Here is a 27,795-nt window from a genome sequence, read left to right as displayed (position 1 = left end):
GTGGAAAGAAGGAAACATCTCATGGTATTTGTAGATGATTTTATTGTTTTTAGGTTTCTATTACATCTTTAGAGTGTTTCTTTCTACAATGCTTTACGAAGTTACATGTCGGTGAAAGTTAAATTTATATTAATAGTGAACATATAAAAATGCATTAAGAAAAGATGGGGTGATTTGTTTGGAGAATGTCAATATGAATAGGGGTAACTCAAGGAAGAAATATTAGAGAATGACTAGAGAAAGGAATAAGACAAAGAAGGATTAATATGTCATGATGAGAAGTTGGTGATAATTGAAAAGACTATTATGTTATGATTAAAGGAAAGATGATAATTCAAAGAAGGATTAATATAGTATGATTAGATGAGGATGATAATCCTAATCCATCAAAAGTAAAGTGGATGTAAAGAATTGGAAAAGTCAATTGCATAATTTTTTTTCAAAACCTCCTTATATCCATAAACTAAGATATAATTATTAATAAACTCGAGAGAAAGAAAAATAATCTTAAAGTAGGTAGGTTAATAAATGTAAGTAGACAATAGTACATGAAAATTTGTGACCAAAATCAATCTTAATCAATCGTACATCACCTCGACATTTTTTTATTTTCCTTGTATACTTTTTTGTGTTGGAGGTTTTCATAGGTCTTTTCCAAACTCTAATATATGTTTAGGAAGTTAGGTCTTCAATAAGATACAAAATTATTTGAATTCTTTTCATCAATGATGAAAGGCAAAATTACTTTCTTCATTTTAGCTCATTGTTTTTTGGAACCCTAAAAACTCGCTCAAATACCGAGTGTTCAAGGAGTTCACACGATCAAGTTTTCATGCTTTTTTTCTGGTCAGATTCATATGCTGACTTCACATGAATACTTTTGATCCTACCACTACATCGATGATCTCAGAATGCATAGCTGGACCAAAAGTCAAGATTTGAGTTCACAATAAATACAAGATTCTTTAGGAAAATCAAAGTGTTGGGATAATGGCAATTTGTAATTTATTCATTTCTTGAATGTGATCATCCGCCATTTTAGGAGTCTGACGAGCTTGGAATTTAGTTATACGTCCGAAATGTTCTGAAAACCAGAATTTAATTAGTTTTCTACCCAAATCCGGATTACACAAGCATGGTTGGGATAATATCAGCCAATCTAAATTAATTATTGAACGTTCTGCATCTAAGATAATATTATTCTACTGAAACATGCAACTAGTTATAGTATGGAAGATCTAGATTGTTCCCATCTAAGGATCATTATAAGATCATTTTTCTTGGATGTGAATTTGATTGTCTATTGTAGAAATACAATAAGGTATTGTAATTCTTTCAAATATAGAAGAAGAGTTTTAGAGATGTAAAATTAGTCATTGTAGAAGAGTATTTGTAAAATAAGGTATTGTGATTCTACATAAGAAGAGTTTTAGGGATGTACAGTTAGTTATCGTAGAATAGTACTCATAAAAATAAGGTATTGTAATTCTTTCAAATATAGAAGAAGAGTTTTAGGGATGCATGGCTTGTTACCATAGAATAGTACTCTTAAATCAAGATATTGTAATTCTCTCAAATATAGAAGAGTTGTAGGGATGCATGGTTTGTTATCGTAGAATAGTACTCGTAAAATAAGGTATTGTATGTTAATCTGAGAGGATCTGGTTAATACTGAGAGCGGGGGAATCAGTATTAACACCACTTGAAAAATTGAAAGTTAAATTTATCAAACATTCACCAAATCAAACATAAATCAATAATAGAATCATTTACAAGTACCGGTATCTATTGATAATCATATGCTTAAACTGATATATCAATGTTGCTCATTAAGTGTTCATTATCCATGCATAAACTAAAAGTAGATCATAACAACACATCAAAAACATTCACCATATGAACACCATGTTTTTCATGTGGAAACCCAAATAGGGAAAAACCACGATGGGAATTGGTACCCACAAGAATTTTGCACTCTTTTGGAATGCGCCCTATTAGGAACCTAGCCCAATTAGAGCTTACAAAGATTCCCTGTTAGGAGAAGACCCTATTAGGAGTCACCCGGTTAAGGGATTTAGATGATGAGCTTTGTAAGGAGCTTTGACCTATTAGGATCAACCTAGCAAGAGGATTTAGAACTCAGATGTTGAGTCACCCTAATAGGGGATTTAAAATGTAAGGCCTGTTAGGACCTACCCGGTTAAGGGTGCTACAACTCTTATGGAACAACAGTAAATGATATGGGTATATCACTTAACTCCTTGCTTGATCAAATCCAATTATGCTCCAAATCTGCAACAATTTGGCAGATCTCTTATACTCTGTTTCAACTTCACACTCTTCTCAAAAACTACCGACACTCCAAACATCAACTATACCAAAATAAATAACTTTTACAACTAGCTCGGCAACTAAACCCTAGAATCATCAAGATTTTATAATATAGATCATCATATAAATCATTACAACATTTTTCAAGACAATTTCAACCATTGAGTGATTGTAACTCATCACAGCAACTCGATTTGATACAAAGTCAAACCCTTAGACCACTCTTCTAAGCGCTTCGTTGTTTCCCAATAAATTTCATCCTCAAACATGCCAAAACAACAAATCAACTTTCCATGTGGGTTGTGCCATGTCATCTCCAACATTTGAACTTGATGTTGATCACCGCCAAACCAAAAATCATTACCGGTTAAGAGAATTCTTTGCCGGTCCTTAAACCCTTCTTAAACCCTAGCAAAAATATATCAGAAATCATAAACATGATTTCCTATTGTCACAACATGATGCGGTTCTGGTTAGATACATATTATAATGATACAAACTCACATTCCAAACCGCAAAAATTCAATCATCACCAATTGCCAGATCCAAACAAAACATTTCTTTATTTACCGGTTAAGGTCCTAATTCCCAATTTCCTGTTTCATTACCGATAAGTGTATACACATAAAAATGGCTATGAGCAATTAAATAAATATTTTATATTTATTTAGTGATTATTCTTCTATTAAATAGTTAATTTGAAAAGATTAATTTATTTAATTCATTTTCGTGTCTTTCTATTAATTAATATTTTATTAATTAATTCATCTATCATATTCTTGTAATGAATTAAATATCTAATATTTAATTATTCCTCTAACCAAATTAATTAAATATCTAATATTTAATTATCTCCTCCAATCAATTAAATATCTAATATTTAATGGTTATTCTCCTATCCTATAGTCTCAAATATTAAATAATTTATAAATTATTTAAATCCCTTTTCCAACTCACCCTCCATCTCCACTTCATCTTCCCTTTGCCAACTCATCCAACATGTGGCTAAAGAAATTAATATTTCTTAAATATTAAGTCATCATTTATCTCCAACCACCAAAATTAATGAATAGTGTGTACATACATATATTTCATAACCATCTTCTATATTCTCTCCAACACCCCTACATCTTAGGAAGGACTTGAGTCCACTTGTCCTATCATGCCTAAATTTCCTCCAACCATCCCTAGATTCTCTCAGTCAGCAACCCAGTCAAAGTGAGATGAGTGACACTTGTCTTCTCCTTCCCCCTTTCTCTCAACCTTCACTTTTGCTCACAGCCATCCAAATCTGCAGATCTAATCAAGGTTGTTGATCTGAGCCACATCATCTCATCCTTTCAAGGTCTATAAAATCAAGAGATTCAGTTGAGAGAGAGTGAGACTTCAAGAAATCAAGAGACTTCAAGAGTCTTCAAGTGTATTTGCAAGCTAATCATATGCATCCGTGAGTTTTAATTTTGAAGCAAATAGTAATAGCACAAGTAAATAGTAATATCATAATCATTTTAGCATAATCATGTAGTATTTGCATATCATAGTATCAGTTAACTACCAGTTATCAGTCCATTCTTCATATGCCATCTTGGAAGCCATCAGTGCATTGTTTGAGAGCACACCATCTGCAACTAGGAACAGTGGAGTTAGGACACAATGGGACATAAACCATGAAGGTAATATTAGTATTTTATTTCATACGCACTTCATGTAGTTTCATTGGTTGAGTTTGGATTTCTTGTAGCATTTCCATTTGTATTTTGTGAAACTAACTTATTGCAGGTAACATTCTGAGGATGAAACTCAAGTTGACACAATAAGCAATTTTTAGTAGTCCAAAAAGATATAGATGACAAAATAAAACATAGTAAACATCAGTTGCCATCAATGACAACACAAATAACTGATCAAAGTCATCCAATCATACAAACTCAATCTCTTCATCACAATGTCATCACCAACAATCTTTTAGATTGGTGTAGTCATCATTCATCTACATCAGTTATGTCAATCATGCCAAAATTCTCCTCCTTTGGCATTGATGGCAACACCAACATAAACACCAACATACTCAACTCATACTACTCTACTCTATTCTGTTCTAAACTCAATTCTGGAACTTCTATGCAACTCTTCTTTGTTGCACCTCATCTGTCGGTCACACTTCATCTACCAGTTCTGATTCATCTTCATTTCTTCCCCCCCTTTCTGATAGTTTTCTTCTCCTTGTTATATTACTTCTTCCCAATCTTATTTCTTCTCCCCCTTTGACATCAATGCCAAAGGTGCATAGTATCTTCATTATCTTTTCAAATCTCATCTAAGTTACCCCCCTACGAAGTAGCCCGCATCTCATCAATCCACAGTAAAGAATAATCATTAAATCCACTAGATTGATGCATCACCTGAATCCTAGTTCTTCTTTTGTAGGGGTATGACCCCTAATTTATCTCTGAGGTGCTCAAAGGTTGTCTTCAACAATGTTTTAGTGAAAATGTCTACTAGCTGCTCTTTGCTTATCACATACTCCATTCTGACTTGCTTCTTCTGTACTCTCTCTCTCTCAGAAAATGATATTTCAATTATATGTGCTTTTTTTTTGCATGTAACACGAGATTTTTAGAAATATTAATAGCACTAGTGTTATCACAATGAATGATCACAGGTTCAAACATATCAAGTTTAAAACCTTCCAGCGTATGCCTCATCCATATTGTCTATGGACAATTCATTGATTCTACAACATACTCTACCTCTTCTGTTGACTATGAAACACAAGTTTTCCTCTTACTTGTCCAAGCAACCAATCTATCTCCAAGAATAAAAGCTCCACCGGTAGTGCTTTTCTAGTCATCAACATTGCCTGCCCAATTTGGATTAGTAAACACACTCAAAGAAAAATCACCTTTATAAGGATACTATAAACCATAATCTATTGTGCCTTCAAAGTACCAGAATATCCTTTTCACCACTACCAAGTGAGTCTCCTTGGGGTTCTTCTAAAATCTAGCAACCAATCCAACAACATGTGCAATATCAGGCCTACTATGTGTGTGTGTGTGAAAAGTGGACTTGTATTTGTATTTGTAATACACAACACTTCAATTAAGTCATTATATGTATGGCTAGACAGATATAAGCATGAATATGAAAACCCTAACAAATTGACCCATTGCCTTCTAAAAGATGCTAGTATAAGATTCCTCTTAGATTTGTATAAGCAATCCAGTGACTAGACTACACCAAGATAAGGATTTTAATCTATATGAGTATGATATTAATGCTAGATGGATGCAAGATTAATCTAACATGATTTAAGGAATAAATGAGATAAATGAGATAAATGATTTAAATATGTATGCAATAACTAATATGTGAATATCTAAATGGACAAATATCAATGAACATAGAGAAAAAATAGCATGATAACAATATATTCTCCAAGATTTTTGAATGAGAGATGAGAGCCTGAATTTATAGAAAATTCAAAAAAAACCAAAAGTTGAGATCAAATGATGATGAGCGGTCAAGATTTTCCAAGAACAAGCACAATCCAAGTGAATTGATGTAATTGGATGCTTTTCTTAGTTTTAAAGGAAAAATTTGAACTAAAATTAAGATAAAATAAGAAAAAACTAATTTATTCTCTATTTCATTCAATTTTAATATTCAATTGTTTTAATTGCTTTCTCTGAGATTATTTATCAATTTTTAATTTGTTTTTCAATATTATCTCCAATTGATTTCTTTTCTCAATTTTTAATTCTTTCTTGGTCAATTAATTCCTTTTTTGATTTATTTCCTTTTTTGAAGATTTGTGCTCATAATTTCTAATTCCTCTTTCTTGATTTGTTTCCTTTTTTTGAAGATTTGATGGCAAATTGAATTATTTAATTAAATATGCTAGGATATTTAATAAAATAGATAAGATAATTGTTTAAAATGATTTACTTGGAATGATCAATTAATTAAATAAATATTTAATTAATATTGATTGATTAAATTTTCCATGTGACATTGATGATTTAAGAAATTAATTGTGTGCTCAAGATTGATTTAATTGCCTTTGGTTAGGACCTTAGTGAGATTGTCGAGATTAGGGGCCCATGGTTTAGATGATCATTTTTAGGGTATTATACTTGCCCCTCTTTGAATTAATGTGCGAGCAACACGTTGGTTCAAATAATAGTTGATGTCTAGGAGATACCCATTCTGAACTTGATTGATCACGAACTAGATGAAAAGTGAGGTGTTTAGCTTGTTTCAAAGTGACAAAGCTGAATGAAGTCTGATTAAAGCGATACCATTCCCAAACTTGATTGAACTTAGGAACGATAGAAAATAAAAGATACCAAACTTGAACTTGATTGATCAAGAAGCTGATCTTACTGATCTAGAACTTTGATTGATCTAGACATAGCGAGTGATGATAAAAATCGATCTTGAACTTGATTGATCAAGATAGGATGAGCGAAGATAAACTCTCCAACTTGATCCAAAGCAATGAATACTGAACACCTGCTTAGATTGAGTGTGATCAAAGATACTCTTTAAACCCTTGAGAGTTTAAACAATTAATCAGCTTGATGAAAAGCGATGAAACTAATTAACATTAAGAGATTGATTCAAACGAAGACAAATATCAGCTTGATTTGAAGTGGTGAAATTGATATGCCCCTAGCGATTGATTTGATTCAGATGATCAAGAAATCTCAACTTGATATAAAACGATGAAGTTGAGATGCCCCTAGCGATGAGGTCTTATTTGATTTTCTTTAGTTGAAAAAGATGTTTTGCTCGACTTTCAATGAAGATTTGAAAATTTTATCGACATTGAAGAATGTGAGGTCATAAGGTCACGAGTATGCCCCCTCGAGAGTGAAATCAAAAAATAGCGAGGGTACATGATGATTATAGGCAATTTTAGCGATAATAAGTTATTTGAGCACAAATTGATTCAAAGGAATTTTTGAAAATTATGCGTTGATTGATAAGAAATTGAGTGCAAAGTTGATTTGTAGAAATTAAAGTGAGATTCAACGTTGATTTATGAGAAATTGAGTGCAATTAAAGAAGAGAAAATGAGCCTTTGATGAAAAGCACTAAGTGGTCCATACTTTATGAAATTGACTAGCAAAATGATCTCAAATTTTGATTTTGATCCTGAAAATAGAGTCAGAACAGGGAAATTAGCTAAGGGTACAATTTTCATGACCATCGGAGCAAGTTGAAAAATTAGGTTTTTGGCTATATATGGGACAAAAGTGTCATTTTCAATTCATTTTGACCCTCCAAAGTTTAAAAATTTAAAAAGCTTTATGTGAGAAAAATGGTGGTCCCCACTCATCAACATCGATTTGAGCACCAGAGACGTCATAACCGACCTCGAAACTACGAGCCAATGGTAAGTGATCTATCTTAAGCCTCTTTATGTTTCTATTTTTGAATTTTTTTGTTCATTTTTCAAGTTTTTAGCATGTTTGGGGTCAGGTCTTATGTTTTATCATGCGAGACAGGATCTTGTCTTGTACGAGTAACTAGTAAATTTCCTTTTATCATTTGGCACCATTAGATTTGTCGTTCGGATCCTACCCTTGTGTTGTATGATATGTCAGTAAAAAGACCATTTTGTCGTGCGGGGTCTTACAATTTGTCGTTTGGGAATGTTTTATCATACGAGAGCCATTCCTGACTCATACGAGATGCTTGCCTTCTGTGTTTTGTCGTTCAGGAAACAATGAGCATTTTTTAAGGTCTAAACTTGAAAATTTGATTTTGCACCTGACTTAGTTGGATTTGCGTGATGTTTTATTTCTCGTCTTGGTTTATTTGGAATATTTTCTGATGTTTGTTGTTGGGTTTTTTGTAGGTTTGACTACCTCTTGTGCTCTTTAGATGCATATATCCTCCCACCATGGTATTAGTACGACATTTATCTAAGGTTGAGCAGGCTTAGGTTGATTTATGTGGTTTGAATCATCTTTTGAGATTACCTGATATCCATGTTAATCATGGTATTCTCGCAACATTGGTTGAGCATTTTCACTCAGAGCATAACACATTTCATTTTCTAGTGGGGGAGATGACCATTACTCTTGAGGATGTGTACACGGTCCTTCGTATCCCTTTTGTTGGGGTTAAGGTGGATTATGATACCACACTGTTACCTGGATTATAGGCGGTTAGACATGTATTCAAGGATCTAGACATTTTGACCCATTCTATTAGTTGGGACATATTGATGAGAAGATACAACGAGGAGTTTCTGCTAGCGTGTGTTCTAGAAGGTTTCATTAGTTGTTTTCTGATGCCAGATAGAGGGCAACAGGGTTTCCAGTGTGGATGGGGTTGGATGCTGGAGAGATTGGTTGAGACCCCTTAGAGACTTGGCTAGGGTTCTTGTATACTGGCTCACATGTATCGAGAGATGCATGAGATTGTGTATAGAGATGGTAGGAGCATGGCTGCAGGTGTATATATTTTATAGGTTTGGGCTTGGGAGAACCTTCCCGTTTGTCGACCAGTGGTAGATGATAGTAGAGATCTTGGGTAGCCAATTATATATAGGTATGCCGGTTATATTACACAGCCCCATCTGGGAAAGACAAATTTTTGGAGACGGCAACTAGATGACTTGATAGCCGTAGTATAGAGACCATACAGGGGCTTAGAGCCATGGGATGACTGGTGGCTGGTTCATAGGGACCTTTTTGTTATGTGCCCTCTCATCAAGAGATCATAGACCATTGTTGAGTGATTCGTTGTTTCATGAGTGATGAGATAGTATGGCTGGCCTTAGGGGATATCCCAGGAGTATAAATCTTATGCACATTATATGGATGAGGAGAGACAGGGATGGTCTCCATGGTTATCCTATGCCTTGGCTATGCAAAAGTTGACTAGTCTCTAGCGACTAAGATGGGACTATTTGGATGATGTGGTGGATGTGGGAGTATTGCCCCAGTTCAGGGATTAGTTTCAGCAACATCCATTTCCTCGATTCATAGATCCAATAGAGCAGGCTCCTCCTATTGAGGATGTTGAGGATAATGCCCCCACACCGGCATAGGGACAAAGGCAGGGCCAGACGTAGGGCCAGAGGTAGGGACAGGGACAGAGAGTCAAGGCTCCAAGGCAAATAGGTGGTGATCCTAGTGCTAGCAATAGTAGGGTTCCAGCTAAGGGTGGACAATAGAGGGGTGAGGGCAGATCCCTAGAGCATTTACGAGTGAGATTGGGTGAAGCAGAGGAGGAGCGAGCAACTCTAAGATAGGTCCATCAATGGTGGGAGGAATAGGGTGGTACTGGAGGTGGAGATGGGGGGGAGAGCCTGCAAGAGAGTAGTGGACGGACACAGGGTGGTCAATGAGAACACATCTTGCAGAGCTGCAATCATAGTTGACAGTGGCTCAGACTCAGCTGGCAGAGCGAGACTGGTAGCTTGTAGAGGTGAGGGTTGAGTGATATTGTCAGCTTACAGAGCTGAGAGTAGAGCATGATTGGCAGTTGGCTGAGCTGAGAATAGAGCCTGGTCGACAAGTTGCGCGATGAGAGCAGAGTGAGACACCCTCCAGTAGGACAGCCTACTATGTTGCGGCATACAACGTGGTAGTTCTAGTAGCACAATAGGCGATCCCCTATTCATAGTATATGGCTCGTTAAGAGGGAGCTCGGGCACCTCGAGAGGATCCTAGTCATTAGGCTCCTCCTCCTCCACTAGGCGATGAGGGAGAGGCCCAGAGCTAGATATTCTTTTTGTAGCTCAAATATTTTTTTGTAGCCATACGATTCTTGCTCCGATGGGAGTTTGTACATATCATTGGACATCATTTTGTACTCCTAGACTTGATATGATATATATATTTACGAAATCCAATTTGACTTCATCGTACTTGTGTTAATTGATTATGAGATGTTCTATATTCTTTATTCTATATGTATGCATTTATGATTTAGCATGAATGTGTGTAATGCAAATGATCATGAATGTTTATTTTTCTTTCTTTTCATATGCAAATAAATGAATGTGAGTGAGGAATGAGTAATGCAAATTTTCTTTTTTCTTCATGCAATAATATGAATGCAAATGAATGTATGAAATGTATGAATTTATATAAGATACTTATGTATGTAGCTAACATCTCAAAACACAACTACTCGATCAGAGAAATGCTAAAAAGAGACCACTTAGCTAAGAAATGATGATGCTCCAACTCTCATTCAGAAGATAAAGAGATCATTGTTACCATACCGAAATCACTCAAAATTCATGAGATGCATAATGAAATGCAAGATGATATGTAATCCTAAACCTAGTCACTGGACTTTGAAAAGCTTAATTTTCATCATTGAGCATTTTACAATTATAGCAGGCATAATAGAGTTCATTTATTTGCATATGCAATATTAATTATCTTGTCCGCAATGACCCTTTTTTCATTCATATCCTTGGACAGATTTTGTAGGGACCCAAATTGCATCATAAATAAATTCCCTCAATATAGACAAAGAAATGATATGGACCTCCCTGTAGCATTCAAATAAGCCAAGTCGAGGTATGTGTGGCGATTTCACCTTGATGTGAAGGCTCTTATCACAGACACCCAACTAATTTAGATGTTTCTAGATCATTGGGATCATTCCTACAAGCAGAAAACAAGAAAATATTATGCCCCCAATCCTTGCTCCTCTTAGTCATGATACACTTCTTTGAGTTACTCAGAGGGATAATAATAAAAAACCAATATAAAAGACAACACACAAAGAAAATTTTCACGCATAGCTCAAACTGTTTAGTGATTGTTTTCTGTTTTGTTATTTTGATTGTTTACTCAGTGATAAAACTCTTCAGTAGTCAGGAGACAAGTGACTGAATCAGAGTGGATGACTAGGTGTCACTAACGTAAGGTTGACTAGGTTGATACTGCTTAGGACATGCAAATTGCTCTATCGAGTAACCTAAGACTAGGACGCTGATCAGTTCAAGCCATGAGGGTTCCAACAAACCAGGATGTCACAAAAGTGACTAAAATATGTACAAGCAAAAGCAAAGATGCATGAAAGCAGGAATGGCAATGTTGCGTTAATAGATGGAGTGCTTGAGTACAAGAGACACCTGTTTGCCAAGTTTTCACCTGCTTGGTAGATTTTTTTTTTTTTTACCAAGGTGCCTGTTTACCAGGTTTTCACCAAGGCATTTTCTCTCTTTTTTTCTTTTTTTCTTCTGTTTTTCTTATTCTTTTTTTTCTTTTTTTTTTGAATTTCTTCAGGACATTTTCTGATTTTTAGGAGTTTGTTCAGGATATTTTATGATTTTTAGGATTTTGTTCAGGACATTTTATGATTTTTAGAGTTTGTTCAGAACATTTATGATTTTTAGGATTTCTTCAGGACTTTTTAGCTACAGAAGCTGCTGAAGCAGAGAATATTTAAGTGAAGAATTTCTTCAGATGGATGGTGTTGATCGGTTCGTGGATCTGTTCTCCTTCCGATGTTGAGAGTTGATAGGCACCAGAGCCAAAAGCTGCAATATAGGGACCTAGCTAGTTGGGTTCAAACTTCCCCTTGTTGTCTCGAAACTATTGATTTTTAGGATTTTCTCTTAGAACTAGGTCACCAACCTGAAATTCTTGATGTCGAACCTTTTTGTTATATCCTTTGGACATTCTCTTTTTGTAAACTATGAGATGATCAAATGCCACTTGCCGACACTCATCCAACAATTCAAGCTCTTGTAATCTAGATATTCTATATTCTTCATCAGTAATGAGACCTTGTAAAGAAACTCTTAGAGATGGTATTTCCACCTCAATAGGTAATACTGCTTCTAACCCATACACCAGAGAAAAAGGTGTAGCCCTAGTAGGGGTTCTGATACTTGTTCTATAAGCCCACAGTGCAGGATTGAGCTATAGATGCCAATCCTTCCTGGATTTGTTCACTATTCTATGCAAGATAGTCAGTAGGTTTTTGTTAGATGTCTATGCTTGTCCATTACCTTGAGGGTAATATAGTGATGACCAGTGTTGTTTTATTTTGAATTACTCACAGATTTCATCTAGATCTTTGTTCTTGAACTGTCCTCCATTGTTAGTTATAATGGTTGAAGGTATACCATACCTACAGATGATACAATTAAGAATAAAGAGAGCTACTTGTTTGCCGATTGCCTGATGAGCGGAACTACTTCTACCCACTTAGTAAAGTACTCAGAGGTAGTGATAATAAATTTGTGTTCGTTAGATGATGCAGGATATATTTGGCCAATTAGATCAAATGCCCACTTTTCAAAGGGCCAATGTGTCACAAAGGGTATGAGATCCCTTGTTGGAGCATGTATAAGGTGCCCATGTAGCTGGCTCTTTTCACAAGTTTTAGAAAATTTTATAGCTTCTTTCTCCATGTCTAGCCAGTAGTAGCCAACCCTTAGTAGTTTTTGTGCTAAAGTTAGACCGTTTGAATGGGATCCACAAACACCTTCATGAACCTCAGATAATGCGCATTGGGACTCCTCAGTTTCTAGACATCTAAGCAAAGTATTATCTAATCCTTGCTTGAATAGGTCATTAGCAATGATGACATACCATGACACATTTTGGATTAGGTTCATTTTTTCATTTCAGGAAAGATTAGCAGGGACAACTTTGTCACGCAGGTAAGAATAAAGGTGGCTATAATGAGATGAGTCATGTCCAATAATAGAACAAACCATCTGAGACTCGGGGGAATCATAGGTAGGATAATGTAACTCTTCCACTCGGAATTCAAAGTAAAAATTAGATTCCTATAGCTGTGGTATAGATGCCAAGTTGGCCATTGCACCCGCTGCTCTATTTGTTGTTCTGGGGATTTGCTGAAATGATACAAAGGTAAAGTATTTCTTGAGATCATCCACCATTTTCTTATAAGGCATCAGTTTCTCATCTCTTGTCTAATATAGATCATTTATTTGGTTGATGACGAGTTGAGAATCTCCATAGATGTGTAATTCAACAATCTTCCATTCAATGGCTAGATTGATCCCATTTACCAAAGCTTCATATTCTACAATGTTGTTTGTGCAAGGGAAGAGAATCTTGTAAGCTTTCAGAATTGAATATTTTTGAGTAATAAAAAGTATTCTGGCACCAGAACCATGTTGAGTGAAAGACCCATCAAAGAACATCTTTCATGATTGTTCAGTAAGGTGCATGATTGATTCATCTGGGAATTCTATATGCAGAGGTTGACTATCTTCAAGTGGAGCATCAGCAAGTTGGTCTGCAATAACCTGTCCTTTGATGGCTTTACGTTCCACATATTTGATATCAAATTCTGTAAGAACCATGACCCATTTAGCCAGTCTCCCTATAAGCGTTGCTTTACTGAGAAGATATTTGAGTGGATCAATCTTGGCTACCGGCTTAATAGAGTGTGCTAACATATAGTGCCTTAATTTTTGTGATGCAAAGACCAATGCCAAGCATGCTTTCTCTATTATAGTGTAGCTCATTTCATACGACACCAATATTTTGTTGATGTAATAGATAGCTCATTCCTTTTTAGTGTCATCCTGTTGTGCCAGAAGTGCCCCCAGTGAAGTATATGTAGCTGATATGTATAGGATTGGTGGCTTACCTTGAATCAGTGGCATTAATATGGGTGGATTAGAAAGATATTCTTTGATCTATTGTAGATGTTGTTCACAATCTTTATCCTAGTTTTATTGAACTCCTTTCATTAATACCTTTGTGAAGGGTTGAGCTTTATCTGCTAGCTAAGATATAAAATGCCTTATTGATTGAAGATGGCCCTGTAAACTTCTCATTTGATTGATATTCTTGGGTGGAGGCATTTCCATTATAGCTTGGACCTTTTCAAGGTCAACCTCAATTCCTTTTTTTGAAATTATGTAACCAAGCAATTTTCCTGATGTTACCCCAAATGCACACTTTTTAGGATTTAACCAGAGCTTGAATCTTTCCATTCTATCCAGTATGAGGCCTAGTTCGTGAATATGCATAGATATCTTCATGGTTTTTACTAGGGTGTCATCAACATAATCTTCCATGTTTTTATGCATCATATCATGGAAGATAGTGGTTACTGCTCTTTGGTAAGTTGCTCCTGCGTTCTTTAGACCAAACGGCATAACATTCCAGTAGAAGGTTCCCCATGCACATGTGAAAGCTGTATTTTCTTGATCTTCAGGTGCTATCTTGATCTGATTGTAACTAGAGAATCCATCCATTAATGAATACATCTCATATCCAGCAGTCATATCTACTATCATGTCAATGTTGGGCAATGGAAAATTGTCTTTCGGACATGCTTTGTTGAGATCCCTGAAGTATGTGCAAACTCTAATAGATTTGTCTACCTTTGATACAAGTACTATATTTGATATCCATTCTACGTAGTCTATAGCTCTGATAAATCTAGCTTTTAGCAAATTTTCTAGTTCAGCCTAGACTAACAGTGCCACATGAGGATGCATCTTACAGATTTTTTGCTTGACTGGTTTAACTCCTGGTGTAATAGAGAGATGATGCATGATGAGATCAAGATCTAGTCCTGGCATATCTGAGTATGTCCATGCAAAGTTGATTTTCTTTTCTAAAAAAGGGTTGCTGAAATCTTTTAACTCTTCTGTTGATAGTGATTGAGCTAAATGAATGATGTGTGGTGTCTCTTGACTCCCAATGTTCACTAGCTAAGTTGGCTCAATCAATATAGAAGATCTCTTCTGGAAATGACTTGGTAGTATATCAAGTATCTCACCTTCAGGCACCTTAGAGAGGTTTTCACCTTTAGGTACATCCTTTATTTTCTCTTTTTTAGATTCTGATACCGCCATAATGTGGTTTTCACCATCAAGTCTTTTATTTTTATTTTTCTTATTTTTGTGACTAAGATACTTGATATATGTTTCAGCCCTATTTTCACTATGTTCATTGGTGGAAGAGTTCATGGTTTTAACTGCATTGAGATAATAGGCTAACGTATAGTCATTGGCAAAAGTAGGTACATTCAAGGGTTGGTTATAAAGAGTACAATCAATCAATTTAGGATGTATTAAGGATAAGGTTGGAATAGTCTCGAGGGAGTTCACAGTACTATCATCATGGCTTCGGACCAACCAGTCGAGTTCGAGAAGACTACCTTGTGTATGTGTCTCGAGACCAGGAAGAGTCACAACATGATTATCAAAATTCATGTTAGTATTTAGTGGACCTAACCCGACCTACCTACTTCGAGCATTGTCACCTACTTCAGACTGGACTACATACCGTGGTGTGACAGTAACAGGGTCAGTGGACAACATCTCAACATTCATGATAGAGTAGTCATAATGTGTTGTTGAATAATTGATGTTATGAATAGAGCTCCTGTCTGAGTTATTAGAGTCATAAGATGAAGTTTCTGACTCATCTTCAAGTGGCTTAGTAAAATTATATATAGTCAGTACAATTTCACACCTAGTTTAGCACCCGCCTTGGCGCGGTTTGCATATTGCATTGCATTTCCCCTTTAGTACTTAATTAATCAAATTAATTAGGTCTAAGGTCCTATTTCATCATCCTTCACATCATAAAGTCGGGCCCTTTCATTAAAGTGTGCCCCTTTTCATACATCATCTAATCAAAAACCCTAATTAAGTCCTATTTTGAACTTGGGGGCTTGATTTCGGGGGTCAAAACATCTCGAAATCACCTGTAACTTCGGGATTCTCTCTAAAATCATCATATCTGACAGCCATAAAAATTTGGTGAAAAGTTGTCGGGACCGTGGCGCCTGGAGTGCACACGGTCCCGGACATTTTCCCCAAAATTTTAGGAGCACGATCCAATCATAAAATAAAGCTTAACCCCAAGAAATTGGTGGGATATTCAATCTCTAGGTCGGCCAAAAGACGAAATTGTGACCTAGGGTTTCATACATAAGAGCTCTCTTTCTTCATTTGAGGGGATCGGAATTTTGTTTTCCGGAACCTCATATGCAGCGAAAGAGCAGATCTTTGAAGACTTCAATAACTTTCAACATCCCTCTATCAAGCATTTATCAAATACATTCATTCATTTAGTGCTTGGAAGACATTGAAGAACAATAGGAGATTACCGACTGAAGATTGGCTTGTACCCCTCCCTTGGGGGTTGGGTATGATTTCATGTTGTTTTCATGTCTTTGCATAAGCTTCAATATATCATTTATCCATGCTTTAGATCACTTTGCATCTTGATTTAGAGCATTCACATTATCATTGACAAGCAATTAGGGTTTACTTTCTAGGTTGCTCTAGTTTGCGTACTTGCATTTTAGATCTTGCACACACACAAGGTCTACACACACATTACTTTTACAATACAACTTGGCTATTCATGGAGGTGGAAATCACCAAAGCGGGGGTTTGACTAAGGCAAAACCCTATATAGCCACCCAAACACCTTTTTCAGATACAAGTGTAGGTTTCAAGACTCGGACGACGCCGCAGGTTGTAGATCCAAAAAAAGCAGGTTGAGACAGCACCCCCAACCAAATTGCATAGCAGAATACCAGGACAGGGGCGTGGGGTGCCCTGGTCCTACCAGGACAGGGGCGCTAGGCGCCTTGGTCCCTGGGACAGAGGCGCTGGGCGCCCTAGTCCTCCTGACAGACAGCATTTCAGACAGTTTCCCAGAGTGCAAAACAACAGTTTCGGGTGCAGTTCCAGGACAGAATCAGGATAGTGGCGCCTACGCCCCCATCCCGAACATTTTCAGTCAAATTTTGACTTTGGATACGCATCTGCATTCTTGTTTTATCCTTGTGTTTACAGCTTTCCATTGTTTAAGTTCAATTCTGCAATCTTGTTGTTAGCTCATACTTGCATTTTAGGGTTAGGAATTGAACTTGCATAATATTACCTTTCAAATACAACAAAGGAATAGAAATCCTAATAGGTAGCCCGTGGCTCTCTCTTTCACAAAAAGAAGTAGCCAATTGTGTGATACCTCTAGGCTCTTTCGTATTCCGTAATGTGTGTCAAAAGGTAGGATTAGGGCATGATAACCTAGTCTCGCTTTTTTTCTCCCACACATTTTGGTGAACTTGACGTGAATCTATCATTGCTTCTTCTTGCATTGCATTTGTTAGATCTAGATCTAGATTTAGTGTGTTTCATTTCATTTTCATTAAAAAGAAAAAAAAAAAAAAAAAAAAAAGAGTGTGTTTCTTTGCATTTGTGTTTAATTTTCATGCAACTTTCATTTCGAAATGTTAGACTTTTATTTGCAAAATGTTCATGCTTATGATGATTATTATGAGTATAGCCAAGATGAATTAGATGAAGCTTTAGATGAGTTTTTGAACCCTAAGGATGCCAAACCTTCATTTTACCAAAAACTCATAAACCTTGTTACTATGCCATTTCATTGTGATGAGAAAGATAAGTTGAATGATTCCTCTCAAGGGTACATTCCTATCAACTCTTCCACTAAATCTAGTAACATGGTTGTTTTCAACAATCCCCTCTATGAAGAGATATCTCCTTTCGAACCAAAAGATAAACCTTTTGATAGCTATGATCATACTTTTATGGATGATGCTCTTGATGACTTTGTGGCTTTATCAAAATCTTTAAACAAGAACAAGACTTCTAAATTGGTTAACATGATAAATTTGAATGAGCATAAAAAGCCTCTCTTTGAAGTCCAAGGTGCTTATCCTTCTCCCACCTTTCAAGGTCCTAAATCACCTCTCCTTACTATCCAAGGAAGGTGTGATCATGATTTCTTTCGTACTCCGAATAAACCAATCATCACTGTGCAAGGAAGAAAACCTATAAGTCCTTATAGTTATGCCAAGCAAATAACTAGAGAGAGTTATCATGCGGTTGCCCATACTTACCATACTAGAAATAATAGGCAGCCTAGTCCTCCTCCTGTTATTCTAGTTTCTCTTCCGAATCCTCAACCAATTCTTCCGCAAGCTCCACGTATTTCACAAGTTCTTAGTAAGGAATATGATCTCATAGAACAACTTAAAGCTACCCCTGCTAAGATATCCCTTTGGGATTTGATTCAAACTTCTTCCACTCATCATGGAATGTTACAAGATGCCTTGAAAGATTTGAATGTTCCTCCACCAAATACATCTAGTAATATAGCATCTTTGGTTAACTCTGTGATGAATCCTAAAGCTCAAATTGTGTTTACTCAAGATGAGTTGCCTACTAGTGAAATTCAACATCAATATGATCCCTTGATGATTGTGGTTATCATGAAAGACACTGCTATAAGACGAACACTAGTAGATAATGGCTCTGGTCTTAATGTGTGTAGCATTAATCTTTTGCATAAGATGAATGTGGATACATCCCTAATTGAGCCGGACTCTCGTCCTATTCGAGGCTTTGACAATGTGGCTAAAACTTCATTAGGTACTATCACCTTACCCGTCACAGTGGGGCCTGTTACTTTGCCTACTCCTATCCATGTTATGTCGGGAAATCTAACATACAACTTGTTATTAGGGAGACCTTGGATTCACAGTATGCGAGCTGTCCCCTCTACATTGCACAGACAAGTTAAATTTATCTATAACAATAAGACATATACCTTGATAGGTGATACTAATTTCCAAGCTTGTTTACAAACATCTACTTCCAAAGGGGGTTCTTCTAACCCTTCCTCGTCTAGCGATGACTCTTTAAACAAGATACCTATCGATGAATCCTCGCTCTCTGATGATCAAAATTCTTTGGATGAGTCTGGAGCTCCTGAAGAAGATTCTTCTCAACTTGAATCTACACATAAGAAGGATTTTGATCCTGAGAAGATTCTTGCAGAAGATGATTGGGGATCTCTTGATTTTAATCCCACCTTTGTAGGTGAATATAAGGTTCCTTCTAGAGAGCTTAAAGCTGAAAAGAAGGAAGAAGCTAAAAATCAATCAACATTACCTGAGCCTATGAGTAATAATTTTGTGGCCGCTTCTCAAACTTCTTCTCCTCACACCTCTAATTCTGAAGAGTTTGATTCTTTGTCTTATGAAAAACCACCTTCTCTTTCTAAAATGGCTGATCGTTATGGTCATGGTTTTCGCATTTTTGCTAAGCATGGGTATCATGGAAATGGTTGTGGTGCTCACGAACAAGGGATAAAAGTTCCTCTAGAGAATAATCTTCACAATTATGCCTTTGGACTTGGCTATAATCCCTACAAGCGTACTAAAGCTTCTAAGAGACCATGTATTAGTGTTAATGCTATTTCTACATCTCTATCAATGCCACACCCTGAGTACATTGATGAGGATCCTTCGTGTGCTTGTGCTTTTGATGTTTTTCCTACCGATGATGCTTTAGCTGAGTTTTTAGGAGCATATGATACTCTTCCTCATTATCATCACAATAGGGGACTCCCTTATTGTTTGAACATTGAAGCCTATTTTGGAAAAGAGATTGATAATGATAAGATTGTGAAAGAATTCCCTCAGTTAAAGGATACTCCTCAACAAAGTAATCTTCTCATAAGTGACACCACTAATGTTAAGATGGATCCTTGCAATGAAGAAAAAGTTATTAAAATTGGAAAATGTTTGGATGAAGAGGAACAAAAACAATATGAAGGTTTATTGCATGAATTCCCCGAGATCTTTGCTTGGACATACTCTGACATGCCTGGTATAGATCCTAAGATTGTTACTCATAACATTGTCTTAGTTCCTGATGCTAAGCCCGTGAAACAAAAGATTCGAAAGATGAATCCTAAGGTGGCTCTGCTTGTTAAGGCTGAGATTGAAAAATTATTGGAGGCTGGATTTATCCATCCTATTGATTATTCCCCGTGGATTTCAAATATTGTCACTGTGGCTAAACTAGATAATAAAATAAGAATGTGTACCGATTTTCGAGATTTAAATAAGGCTTCTTTAAAAGATGATTTCCCTCTTCCAAACATTGACATGATAGTTGATTCTACGGTAGGACATGCCTTGTTATCCTTCATGGATGGTTTTTCAGGATACAATCAAATTTACATTAACCCTCAAGAGCAGAAATCCCTATTGCCCTTGAAGACGCCCATTCAGGTGCCTGTGGGGGGAATTTTGGAGGCAAATCCTTGGTTCAAAGATTGCTTCACATGGGATATTATTGGCAAACTATGCAGCAGGATTCTTTTTCATTTGTTAAGAAATGTCATCAATGTCAACAACACAACAATTTGATTCATGCTCCTGCCCAAGAACTTCGTTCTCATGTAGCTTCTTGGCCTTTCTCTGCATGGGGGCTGGATCTTATTGATAAAATCTCCCCTCCTTCATCTCAAGGACATACTTTCATTATAACCACAACAGATTACTTTACAAAGTGGGTAGAAGCTGTTCCCCTTCGCTCTACTACTGCTGATGTGATTTGTCGATTCCTTCTAGAAAACATTATTTCTTGATTCGGGATACCTTCCACTATAATCTTTGATAATGGGACATCATTTAAGAACAAGGATGTGAAGAAATTCCTTGAGAAGTATCATATAAAACATCGATTTTCTACACCATACTATCCTCAATCAAATGGTCAAGCCGAATCATCCAATAAGATAATTGAACAAATTCTTCATAAAAATATGAATAAGCATGGTAAGGATTGGAGTACTCAGCTAATCTATGCTCTTTGGGCCTACCGAACGAGCGTACGAATTGCTACCAGAACTACACCTTATAATCTTATTTATGGTGCTGATGCTATTATGCCTTTAGAATTAGAGATTCCATCACTCAGAGTTTCTCTCAGAGGTATAGTAGATGATGACACTTATAGAGAACAAAGACTTCAACAGCTTGAGATGCTTGATGAACAACGTATAAACACTCTTGAGCATATTCAAGCGTATCACAAAACTCTACAACGAAGCTACAATGATAAGGTTATTCAACGTTCCCTCTCAGTGGGTGACTTAGTGCTCTATGAGAATTAGCACAATGTGAATGCCTTACCTGAAGAAAAGGGAAAATTTAGTCCTAATTGGCTTGGACTATATATTGTTATTGAAGATTATAGATCAGGTGCTTACAAAATAGCGGGTGTAGATGGTACGTCTCTTAAAGACCCTATAAATGCTATGCACTTGCATAGATACTAAGCTTAATTCCTCATTCCTTATCATTTATCTACTTCCTTTCTCACTTCTTCAAAATTGGATAATATGTTAGCATATCTTTGTTAGAGCAAATGGAATTAAATGATGTTTTGTTTAATCTATATTGCTTCGTTCCTGACAAGCGCATTTCTTTACTTTATGGTTTGTCTTGAATTCATTTTATGTAAATTGGAAAAGATTTACATTTTTCATTATGTTGGCATATTATACAATATCTTTATGTGTTAAGTTGAATCGTGTCATGTTGTGTTTAGATCCAAATTAAATCACATTAGTTATATGATTCACAGGCTTAACACATATTTTTCTTCCCTATCATCAATGTAGTACTTGATTAAATATTTTAATTAAGTCACACATGTATCAATTTAATCATGGAGCATTGAGAAATCAATCACATGGAAATTAAATTCAGAACATACATGTACATCTACCAAATGTATTAACTTTAATCAAAATACACATTGTTTTTAGACATTAAAGATAACACGTTTGAGACAAAGAAGCATGTATATATATATATATATGTGTGTGTGTGTGTGGATCAATATACAAAGATAGGTCACTACACATCCAAAATGTGACCTACCCTACATCATAAGATCATCTCCTATCCCTAGGGCTGGTGGCTGGAGAGTGACGACTAGAAGCTCCCTCCTGATCTGGCCGTGCAGGTGGACCCATAGGGGTATACGGTGATATAGATCGTGAATGGCTCCGAGAGGAACTCCTACGATCCCTATCCATAAGGATCACGTGATACAAGGTAGCCTCGGCCTGAGCTGCTGCTAGATCACGCTGTGCTCGCTGAAGGTCCTCTGATAGAGCTCACTCTCTCTCCCTCCATATCTCTACCTGTACTCGGAATGGAGAAAACAAATCATCATGCTGACCCGCGTTCCCTTGAGGTCTATAAGCAACCTGTGAGGAACTAGGGATCTTCGTCGTCGTGGAGATATCTGTCACTGCTTGCTGGATCAGAGAATGCCACTCCTGCACATTAGCTATAGCAGTAGAACAGATCATGTATTAGTACCATTTTATATCATCAAAACATCAATCAATCAGTTTAAACCTACTATACCTGGATCTCCCTCATGCCAGTAGGGATCGTGATATGGTAGCATCTGTGACTGGGAACTACTAGGCTCCCCACGCTCGAACAATCTGTGCACAATGGGTGTAGGCTGGCCCGTACTAGAAACAGGTCTCCGTATCGCCTCATGTTCCCCCTTTTGGGGAATAAGAGGAGGATCCAGGGCTATAGTATCATCTCCTGAATGGTGGGGAGCGGCATCTGACCCCTCCTCATCATCTCTATCCTCATCATCATCTCTATCCTCATCATCATCCTCATCCTCGTCCGCATCCTCACCTGCATCCTCGTTCTCCTCATCTATATCTGTGTCATCATCCTCCTTCTCCTTGGAAATAGGCTGATCCTCTATGGGTGGATCAGGATCTCCTACCTCCTCATGACCCTCTCCCTCCTCCGACCTGGATCCCTAATCCTCATCTTGGTCTCCATGTCTCCATGGGCCCGGATGGCCTGTCGGATGATCCGGTGGAAAGATAGGCCCTGGGTATGATCTCATAAACCATGAGAGATACCTGCGCCGTGCCCCGGGATCTGCAGCATAATCAGTGACCACATCCTGGTTGGACCCCTCTATATCTGTGATCTCGATATCATCTATCATAGGTCTTGCTACTGCTCTGGGTCTGGGAAGGACTCGTGAGTGTCGAGTGTAGATGGGCACATCGGCTGGAACACACTGCTCTAGCCCAAACTGCCTCCATACTCGGTCAAAGTAGAATGGGACTATGATGTGTGGATATCGCCCTCTCAGTAGGTGGTTCCTCTGTAAGCATGCTAACTGTCTCTCCATCCCATCCCATCTGTGCATCCGCAGATATGGTCTCCACACAGTCACCTCACCTGTCAATCTGTCAAATGTCACTCTCCAATACAATAGATCTCCAAATCTCCACTCGCTAGTAAGTGGATAAGCAAATACCCTAGGTCGCTCGCTAGCCGCACTCATCGGATAGCCGACAGGCCTGGTGCATGTAAAGTGCTCAAATATCCACACCTGCAGAAGTGTGCATGTCATCAAACTGCAACCCTGTCCGAAAACATACTCCTCGAGGTCGTGATAGAGATGTGCAAGCATACTCCAACCCCAGGCATATACTCTCCTGTGTCTCTCCATAGCCCTGATGCACCATGTGAGACCCCCATGCATGTGTGTACCTCGCCCATTAGGGCAGATGGCTAGTGCAATGATGGCTATCATAAGACATCTCATAAGGGGCACCTCTCCTGTAGGATGTAAGAGCCAGCTGACCATGATACGACCTCTCATCTCACTCGGCATGACTCTCCTTATGCAATATCTTTTCTCCCTCTGATGATCCTCTACTGACCGATCGGTTGCATATGCCATGGTAGCTCCTCTGATCGGTAGGCGAAGAATGCGGTACACATCCTCAAGTGTCACTGTCATCTCCCCTACTGGAAGCTGGAATGTGCATGTGTCAGGATCCCATCGCTCCATGAGTGCCATCAGCATCACGGGATGAAATCGAATGGCCAGCATAAGAATCATAGACCAGAAACCTACAATCGACAATGTGTCTCTCTCTGCCTAAGTAAGTCGGGGAATCTGATCTCGCAAACTGTGAAGAATCTGCCCCACTGTATGCTCTCTCATATATGGGAGATCCTACAACACAAAAACATAACTGTAATCAGTACTCAATCATCAAAATCATTCATGCAAACTATCGAACATCGTATGCTAACCCTGGTATCTCTCAGCAAGTCCTGATTGGGACCATGGCGCCCTGTCAGGGACCACGGCACCCTGAAGGGACCATGGCACCCTGTCAGGGACCATGGTGCCCTGAGGGGACCATGGTGCCCCATAGGGACCATGGCACCCTGAAGGGACCATGGTGCCCTGTGTGGGACCCACGATCAGATTCTAGGGCCCACAAACGATCACAGAAAGTCAACATTCAGTCAACTCACCTCGTCCAGTGGCTCGTCATCGATCATGGCTTGTCGCAGGATCTCAATCCTCGTGGGCCACTCCGATCATCATGAAGGCATGATGATGGCTATGTGGGCTCCACTGCAATAGACAATACTCAGAATCAACAAAGTGACAAATGCAAATGTCACTTTCAAAGGTATATACTTTAATTCTTTTACATTTACTTTCAAAACCCTAATTTTCCTCTATCACTCATTTCATCATAACTTGAGTTTGGGAGATGCGATTTTTGAACCGTTTGTTGTGTAGGAATCATATTTTCATTCCCCTACTCTCAGGATGTTCCAAAAGGTGCTCTGATGAAGCCTTTTTAGTGAACACCCCTCATCAATACTCTCTTACACAATTTGTCGTAGGTAAACATGCTACCCTGTTTCACCTCCCTAATAAGCAAGTCGAAACAGGGGGGGCATATAGCTACTCACAAATTTCATCACCTTCCTTAGTAAGAATTAGGTTATTTTGTGATCTAATGTGTGTTTTGTAGGGTGCAGTTCCTAACTATGTACTGCAGATACCGCTGGGGGCTTCGTTCGACGAACTTATGGATATATCCTTTTTCAAATGATGTTTACTTTTTGTACTTTAGCTTGCATATGCACGTAGTACTCATATGACCGCTAAGGTGGGGGCTAAATGTAGCATTGTAAATTGTACGCACTTGCTAAAGTAGTACAATTTCACACCTAGTTTAGCACCCGCCTTGGCGCGGTTTGCATTTTGCATTGCATTTCCCCTTTAGTACTTAATTAATCAAATTAATTAGGTCTAAGGTCCTATTTCATCATCCTTCACATCATAAAGTCGGGCCCTTTCATTAAAGTGTGCCCCTTTTCATACATCATCTAATCAAAAACCCTAATTAAGTCCTATTTTGAACTTGGGGGCTTGATTTCGGGGGTCAAAACATCTCGAAATCAACTGTAACTTCGGGATTCTCTCTAAAATCATCATATCTGACGGCCCTAAAAATTTGGTGAAAAGTTGTCAGGATCGTGGCGCCCGGAGTGCACACGGTCCCGGACATTTTCCTCGAAATTTTAGGAGCACGATCCAATCATAAAAGAAAGCTTAACCCCAAGAAATTGGCGGGATATTCAATCTCTAGGTCGGCCAAAAGATGAAATTGCAACCTAGGGTTTCATACATAAGAGCTCTCTTTCTTCATTTGAGGGGATCAGAATTTTGTTTTCAGGAACCTTATATGCAGCGAAAGAGTAGATCTTTGAAGACTTCAATAACTTTCAACATCCCTCTATCAAGCATTTATCAAATCCATTCATTCATTTAGGGCTTGGAAGACATTGAAGAACAATAGGAGATTACCGACTGAAGATTGGCTTGTACCCCTCCCTTGGGGGTTGGGTATGATTTCATGTTGTTTTCATGTCTTTGCATAAGCTTTAATATATCATTTATCCATGCTTTAGATCACTTTGCATCTTGATTTAGAGCATTTACATTATCATTGACAAGCAATTAGGGTTTACTTTCTAGGTTGCTCTAGTTTGCTTACTTGCATTTTAGAACTTGCACACACACAAGGTCTGCACACACATTACTTTTACAATACAACTTGGCTATTCGTGGAGGTGGAAATCACCGAAGCGGGGGTTTGACTAAGGAAAAACCCTATGTAGCTGCCCAAACACCTTTTTCAGATACAAGTGCAGGTTTCGAGACTCGGATGACGCCGCAGGTTGCAGATCTAGAAAAAGCAGGTCGAGATAGCACCCCCAACCAAATTGCAGAGCAGAATACCAGGACAGGGGCATGGGGTGCCCTGGTCCTACTGGGACAGGGGCACTGGGTGCCCTGTTCCCTGGGACAGAGGCACTGGGCGCCCTGGTCCTCCTAACAGACAACATTTCAGACAGTTTCCCAGAGTGCAAAACAGCAGTTTCGGGTGCAGTTCCGGGATAGAATTAGGACAGTGGCGCTCGCGCCCCCGTCCCGAACATTTTCAGTCAAATTTTGACTCCGGGTACACATCTGCATTCTTTTTTTATCCTTGTGTTTATAGCTTTCCATTGTTTAAGTTCAATTCTGCAATCTTGTTGTTAGCTCATACTTGCATTTTAGGGTTAGGAATTGAACTTGCATAATCTTACCTTTCAAATACAACAAAGGAATAGAAATCCTAATAGGTAGCCCATGGCTCTCTCTTTCACAAAAAGAAGTAACCAATTGTGTGATACCTCTAGGCTCTTTCGTATTCCGTAATGTGTGTCAAAAGGTAGGATTAGGGCATGATAACCTAGTCTCGCTTTTTTTCTCCCACACAAGTATCAACACCCACATCTTTGATGCTGCAAGTTCCTTCGTGATTTGGTTCATTGATTGCTTGTATTTGACACACTTGTGGACATAACCTTGATGGATCTATTAATCCCTATCATCTATTCCATTCAGCTTCCTCTGGACTGATGATTGGTTCTATTTCTGTAGCTTCTAATTCTTCTTTTTTAGTTTTGTACCTGATTTGTCCTATCTCATTAGAGAGAGAGTTAGTAGGTGAAGAAATTGCTTGTGTCCTTTCTTCCTCCAACTGTTGTTCATAGTCTTCTCATCTTTTTAGTCTGATCTCTTCCATTTCCCTTTTCATTCTTAGGCATATCAACTCTTGAGCATCCTTTGTGATATCACTAGATTCTTTAGAGGTTTCTATAGTAAATGTATATGAGAGATGGTCAGGACCCCATTCATACTCATTTGAATCAGTTTCTGAATCATCTATTTGTTGTCTGCCAGTATATGTGACCGGAATGTTCAACGGTGCAAACAATTCTCTTATTCTGTATACTTCATCTCTCATATCCTCTAGGACTTCTACTTCCTATGGTATTATAGCTGATATAACTGGAACTTGATTACCATCTGTTTCCTCTCTCTAGGTGAACAATTCTTTTTGTTCATCGTCACACTCTTCCTAAGTTTGTTGAGTATTAATTTCTTGTTTTGTTAAAGGTAGTACCTTTTTCTTCCACTTACGCTGATGGTGGGACGTGTGCTTCTGATCTGATATCTTTCTTGGATCATATCCAGTCCATCTTTATCATTGGCAAACTTAGTTTGTAACTGAATAGGTTCAACAATACATTTTTGATGTTTGCCTAGAGGGCCAGTACTTGAATATCCCATGCATTGAAGCATCTTATAGCCTAGACCATATTGTGTCGGGGAAATCTCACAATGTCATATTTCTTTGTTTGCACTATCTTCTTTGAAAAGTGATTTGAGAACATCATCCTCTTCTATTTCACCTGCAAGAGAAGTAGAGGATTGTATAAAGA

Source organism: Cryptomeria japonica, chromosome 2 (assembly GCF_030272615.1).
Source record: "Cryptomeria japonica chromosome 2, Sugi_1.0, whole genome shotgun sequence".
Classification (NCBI taxonomy): Eukaryota; Viridiplantae; Streptophyta; class Pinopsida; order Cupressales; family Cupressaceae; genus Cryptomeria; species Cryptomeria japonica.
The sequence above is the reverse complement of the archived record's forward strand: the minus strand, read 5'-3'. Positions refer to the sequence as shown.